This window comes from Ascaphus truei (genome assembly GCF_040206685.1).
Source record: "Ascaphus truei isolate aAscTru1 chromosome 23 unlocalized genomic scaffold, aAscTru1.hap1 SUPER_23_unloc_2, whole genome shotgun sequence".
Lineage (NCBI taxonomy): Eukaryota > Metazoa > Chordata > Amphibia > Anura > Ascaphidae > Ascaphus > Ascaphus truei.
This window is the reverse complement of record NW_027453863.1, coordinates 385,803-393,302: the sequence shown is the minus strand read 5'-3', so window position 1 is coordinate 393,302 and position 7,500 is coordinate 385,803. Positions and strand designations below refer to the sequence as shown.

At 39.5% G+C, this 7,500-nt stretch overlaps 1 protein-coding gene across 1 annotated transcript in view; it reads left to right on the top strand.

Annotated features, from left to right (window-relative positions):
• HOXB3 (homeobox B3) overlaps window positions 1-7,500 on the top strand; it is a 29,667-nt gene that overhangs the window by 15,054 nt on the left and 7,113 nt on the right. Inside the window, 1 exon segment of the mRNA XM_075581005.1 lies at window positions 6,285-6,346. The gene's annotated coding sequence lies outside the window, so the exon portion shown is untranslated.

The window sequence follows — 7,500 nt, the reverse complement described above, 5'->3', positions numbered from 1 at the left end:
GCGCTGTGTATTAGCACAGCGCCAGAAATTGCTGTGCATGTGCACACTGCCTCTTTCGCCTCCAGCTAAACTTGAATATTTTTTACCAAGCGCTTGATCTGTTCAGGAATGAAATCTGAGCTGAAACCACAAGGCCCTAAGTGACCTTAATGCAATTGCTTATATCATAAATCATCAACTTGATGAAGAAACAAAGTTTGCATTGAAGTAAATTGATATTAATGGAGTTTTGGGGGAAATTTAAACTCTTTATTTTATTGATGCTTCTTATCTTTCTTTCCCTCTAATCTCTAAGCCAGAAAAGCCTTCCTGTGTTAAGTGTAGAGCTCGGGTTTGAGCTGGAAACCGCTTTCAGCCTTTTGTTTCGTGTCTTCCTGTGAGATAGTTTTAGTTGTAATATGTCACAAGGAGACACAGAGCCTCACATAGGATATCACTAACACATAAATCATATTTATTTTGCCATATTCGGAGCCTTGTGCTGGTTTACCCACACATCTATATCTGCTACTATACACCCCATATAATTATCTCCAAAGAATGGGATGCAACCCATTTAAAGTTAATACTTGTTACTTCCAACAGTTCCCAAAAAGGCAAAGGGCTGTGACCTAACTCTTTCCCACAAAGAGGGGGTCCACAATGAGACTATTGACAGCCTGTTATGTATTAACAGCTCAAATGTCTTTGGTGCTAATTAAACATTAACTAGCTGAGGCAGAGGAGGGAAAAGAAGAAACGTCATTGCAAAGAGTGTCTCCCAAATGTGCTAGCGCTGAGTGCTGTGTGGGGCTGAATTCTCTTATTTCATATCAGTGCACATGTTTTGGCACCAAAACAGCCCGAGAAGGGAAGTGTCTGCCTGTCACGCGTGGATAAATCACTGCTGAAGTCCTGAGAGGCGCCCTTTTTGTGTTCACCTGAAACCCACAGCAGTCTGCTCTCCAGTTCCACCGGTGGTATGGTGGATTTAACCACGGGAAACACTCATCAATTGCCTTGTAGAAAGAGAAGGTTTCAGGAACTGCCCCCAAGGAAACGCCAAGCACGCAGGCTGCAGTCTTGTGTTTCTTAAGCAAACATATCGCACGAAGCTGCCCTCCCAGGGGGCACAGAGAGGCAAAGAACCCAGCAATGGCTGTGGCCCCAGCGTGGAAGTGGAGGAAAAGAAAGAAGCGAGTTGTTCTTGGCTCAGTTAATACGGAGCGAGCTCCCATCCCAGAGCCTCCACCCCAGCAAAGTGCAGCCAGGTTCTCACTTCCCGGGGAGAGGGCTCCCACCTCCCAGAGCCTCCACCCCAGCAAAGTGCATCCAGGTTATCACTTCCCGGGGAGAGGGCTCCCACCTTCCAGAGCCTCCACCCCAGCAAAGTGCAGCCAGGTTATCACTTCCCGGAGAGAGGGCTCCCCCTCCCAGAGCTTCCACCCCAGCAAAGTGCAGCCAGGTTCTCACTTCCCGGGGAGAGGGCTGCTCCCCCTCCCAGAGCCTCCACCCCAGCAAAGTGCAGCCAGGTTATCACTTCCCAGGGAGAGGGCTCCCACCTCCCAGAGCCTCCACCCCAGCAAAGTGCAGCCAGGTTATCACTTCCCGGAGAGAGGGCTCCCACCTCCCAGAGCCTCCACCCCAGCAAAGTGCAGCCAGGTTATCACTTCCCGGGGAGAGGGCTGCTCCCCCTCCCAGAGCCTCCACCCCAGCAAAGTGCAGCCAGGTTATCACTTCCAGCTCCCAATCCAATGCAGCACTTCCAGGAGACATATCTGCTGAGAAGCTGGAACTGTATCTGTTACCTCTTCCTCTGCCCTCCTCCTCTTCCTCCTCCTCACATCCCAGGACTCAGGTCCAAGCACCAGTTTCAAACCCTTTCTCGTCCTCCAACGTCCAACCCCCCCCCCCCCCCCCCCCAGATCTTCAGCAAAGAAAGCAGAAGTCACTGCCAGCTTCTGTCAACCTGAAACCTGTCTGCCAGGTGGGGGAGACCCGGAGGTATCGCAGCCTGGGGGGGGGGGGGGACCTGGAGGTATCGCAGCCACATGCTAATCTTTCAGTGCAGCATTTGGGAGCTGAAGTGTCCTGCGAGCCCTGAGCACAGTGTCCAGCTGCCAGTGACCCCAGGACACAAGCAATGCGCCCAAGAAGCACTTTGCGCGAAAGGTGACCTCTGGAAGAAGCCTCAGAGAGTCCCCCCCCCCCCACCCCACACACACACAAGTGCCGGAATAGCAGTAATCATTGGCAACATTTCCCTATTGATCACTTATCTGGTGAGTTCTCTGCTTAAGAGGTCAATAAAGTGATAGCCTGTCAAAATAATACACTTCAAGGTGAGATTGCGTGGGAGTTCAGCCCTATTATCAGTATGCAGAATCAGATCACTGTGTGTGTTTAAGAACTAATGCCTATAACATGGATATATGTTAAAGAAATATAACATGTATATATGTTACAGAAATATAGCATGTATATATGTTACAGAAATATAACATGGATATATGTTACAGAAATATAACATGTATATATGTTACAGAAATATAGCATGTATATATGTTACAGAAATATAGCATGTATATATATTACAGAAATATAGCATGTATATATATATATATGTTACAGAAATATAACATGTATATATGTTACAGAAATATAGCATGTATATATGTTACAGAAATATAGCATGTATATATATATGTTACAGAAATATAGCATGTATATATGTTACAGAAATATAACATGTATATATGTTACAGAAATATAACATGTATATATGTTACAGAAATATAGCATGTATATATGTTACAGAAATATAACATGTATATATGTTACAGAAATATAGCATGTATATATGTTACAGAAATATAACATGTATATATGTTACAGAAATATAGCATTTATATGTTACAGAAATATAACATGTATATATGTTACAGAAATATAACATGTATATATGTTACAGAAATATAGCATGTATATATATATATGTCACAGAAATATAGCATGTATATATGTTACAGAAATATAGCATGTATATATGTTACAGAAATATAACATGTATATATGTTACAGAAATATAACATGTATATATGTTACAGAAATATAACATGTATATATGTTACAGAAATATAGCATGTATATGTTACAGAAATATAACATGTATATATGTTACAGAAATATAACATGTATATATGTTACAGAAATATAGCATGTATATATATATATATATATGTGTCACAGAAATATAGCATGTCTATATGTTACAGAAATATAACATGTATATATGTTACAGAAATATAGCATGTATATATGTTACAGAAATATAGCATGTATATATGTTACAAAAATATAACATGTATATATGTTACAGAAATATAGCATGTATATATGTTACAGAAATATAGCATGTATATATGTTACAGAAATATAACATGTATATATGTTACAGAAATATAGCATGTATATGTTACAGAAATATAACATGTATATATGTTACAGAAATATAACATGTATATATGTCACAGAAATATAGCATGTATATATATGTCACAGAAATATAGCATGTATATATGTTACAGAAATATAACATGTATATATGTTACAGAAATATAGCATGTATATATGTTACAGAAATATAGCATGTATATATGTTACAGAAATATAGCATGTATATATGTTACAGAAATATAACATGTATATATATGTTACAGAAATATAGCATGTATATATGTTACAGAAATATAACATGTATATATGTTACAGAAATATAACATGTATATATGTTACAGAAATATAACATGTATATATATATGTTACAGAAATATAACAATATTCAGGCTGGACGCTTTAAACGTGTTGTAATGTTGCAAACCAGTCTGAACCTTTCTTGTAACAAGGATATGAGACTTAGGGGCCGATGCAGTAACTTGCGATATGTGTGTGTCGGCAGCGCGCTTAAATCTCCTGTGTTTGGCGGGAATTTGCCGCTAAATGCAGTAAATAGCGATTGTGAGATACAATGGTGAGTTGCACATGTTGCTAGTTCCTGCAGTGAGTGGCGGGTGACTGCATGTATCCGTATTTCACTTGAATGTGGCGTCAACCTCTGCACATAAATAAAAAAAACCTCCTTCTTGCTTAAAGCATTCAGTTACTCACGGTAGTGACTGTCTTGCTGTTACTGACATTAGCAAACCTTTTACTGCTGTCCCTAATTAGATACTTTTAGAAACATACCTGGTGCAGTGCTACAGTTGTGTCTTCTGTTCTTTGACATGTGAAGAGGTGATACATGTGTGCATGTGTTTTGTGACATTTCATGTACATTTGTGTCTGTGTGTTGGACTCTGTTGCAAAGCTTACAGTACTGTACATTTCAGTGAGTTGCTGTGTGTACTGTAACCCGTGCATGCAGCAAGAGGGGGATGACTGCATGTATCTGTATTGAAGGAGAATTTGGCGGCAACTTTTGAACATGAAAAAATCACCTCAGGATAGTTTGACCTTACATTCTGTTACTCACAGCAGTGTGTTTCTTGCTGCTAGTGACATTAGCAGGGCTTTCACAGCGCTGTCCCTCAATAGATAGTTTTAGGAACATACCTGCTTCTTGTCATTCACAAGACAGACACCTTTGGCTAACATTAATAATGTATTTTATTATAAACAACACATGTAACAGGTTCTGAATGACATGTAATACAATTGAAGCTGCGCTGCCAGCAATGGCACAATGGTACAATGACACAACAATGTCACTAGCAGCTGAAATTTTCGGCTCTCGCCTGCTTGTTGGTGCCGCAGCTTTTTGGCGCTTTTCTCGCAAGGAGTTTCTCCCGCGCACCCCCGAGATCTTACTCGGCATCTACTGCATTCTGCGTGCTGCTTAATATGGCGAAATAGGCATTCTCGCCACCCCGCCAGCGCTTGATTTCCGGCAACAATTGCATATGCCGTTTTTCAGGTAACTCGCACACATACCGCCATCAACTGCATACTACATGCCAATCTCGCAATAAAACAGCCAAATTCAGCCTTCTCGCAAGTTACTGCATCGGCCCCCATGTCCCCTTTAATCATAGTATTACCCCCGCCTGGTACAAAGCATGGATAACATCCACTTATTGACATTATTTCTTATCAGCATGGTAGTGGGGGTGTTTTACATACAGTGGCATGTGGTTATTTAGCTAGCAGAGAATTTACACACACCATTTTACTGGGAGGTAGTCATAAAGCTCAGTAAAATTAGTGTAATCTCATATACATGTAGGAAGCCCATCATTATTCACAAGTAAGTAATAACTTTATCTTTAATCTACCATGGAAATTAAACATTAACTAGGTGTGATGTGAGTTGTGTGGATTTATGCCAGGCTCATGGGTTTAGACGCACGTGTAATAAAATACATGGCTATAGGCCGCATACTCTGTAAGGCCACGAAAGCTCTGCTGATTTATGCATTTAAGATGTTTCTTGCACTGAGGAGGAATGTGTTAGGACATTTTCACAGGAAAAACGCGCACTGAGAGAGGAAACATGGTCATTAAATCCGGATTATATGTGGGATCTGATATCTTTTATTGGATCAACATAAATGCTATACATGGATGTCCTGACATTTTGGAAGGAATACAAGACTTAAAAAACATGCATATTAAAAAAACATTGATGTAATATATATATATATATATTTATACAAACACACACACACATATTATACAAACACACACAGAAATACACAGACACACATTTTAAGTTATGGTGGGTGAAAAAGGTGACAAAAAAACTCCACTATATAAATATATATATATATATACACACACACACACACACACACACACACACACACACACACACACACACACACACACACACACACACACACACACACACACACACACACACACACACACACACACACACACACACACACACACACACACACACACACACACACACACACTACTGCTCTCCACTCAAGTAATGAAAGTGCATTGTGTGGGGAAATTATATTTTTGTTCATGGATTTTTTTGGTTCAGAATTGTTTGTTGAATCTAGACGAACATTTGCAACAACAACAACAACAACAACGACAACAAATGCAACTTTAAGCGCGAGTCTTACCAGGGACTTTACGTAGAAATGGTGAGATATTGTATAATATGGAGGAAATGCTATAACTAGACACTATTGTGCCATCTGCTGATAACTTGGTGTTGGCTGTGATTTCCCTGAATGCTGTTTTGTGGAGTTTAAGGCTCTTTATAAACACATGGATCTTTGTTATTCCAGTCCCCCTGACCCCTTCACCTGTCCTGCTTTGCCATATCTACTGGACAAGACATTTACAACGGGTAAGCTCAACACTCTTCCTTAAAGCTATTTACAGTGTGCTGTTTGAGGAAAAAAACAGGGATATATTGCAATATCTAGTAATAAAGTGTCACTTTCTTCCCTATGTGTGAATTGTAGTTTCAAGAGTTATCATATCCCTGTAAAACTGTGTTACAAACTTTCAGACCAGGTACCTTGCAGGCTGGCCTTGTCTAGCCTGCTCCTGACCTAAAGTATACATTGCACACATACTGTAGCATCTAATTGTATTGACTATTATAATCGGTGTTATCATATGATATATATATATATATATATATATATATATATATATATATATATTTTGGAAATAGCCGTTTTAGTCCAGTTGCGATAGTGCCTTATCTAAATCTCTGGGGGTTTTCTGCTTTCCAAATCACTGTTTTAGCCATAGATTTCTTTGTAAGCTAGTACAGTATTGCTGACCTGTGGATGAGAGGAAAAGTCTTGAAAGCTTGTCCTATGACATAAATGTATCACCTAATACTGAAGAACTAATTTATTCTGCAATATATATATATATATATATATATAGATATATATATATATATATAGATATAAAAATATATATATATATATATATGTATAACATATGATAACACAGATTATAATAGTCACTACAATGAGATGCTATGTGACACTTAATATGTGCTGATAAGTTCCTGTGTTTAATGTAAGCATGCAAGCAGTGCTACCTTGGGAAGAGTGTAAGTGAGCAGTAGGTGTGCAGATGTAGCACTGTGCAATGCGGGAGGTACTTTGTTTTTATCCTCGTTTTGCAGCCTGGAGACTTAATACAAAACCGACATTTTTTTGGCAGCGAAAATAAAGAATAAACCACAGCACTAGGATTATGGAAGCAGCGTGAATACCATCAGTGATGTGCCCACTGCGGTAATTCAGTGACACCGTTTCGCCCCCAATGTTGCTGGTTATATATATATATATATATATAGTTAGGGGGTGTGACCAGGAAAACAATACTGCAGCATGAATCGGGGTTTCCCTTTGACACATGGAGGAGAGGCTGTTACTTCAGCTGTGCACAAATTCACACACTTTCCAATGTACAAAATGCTTGTGCACATCTCCTCTCGTGTACGTTTAGCCAAAAGTCCATACACTCCTATATAGC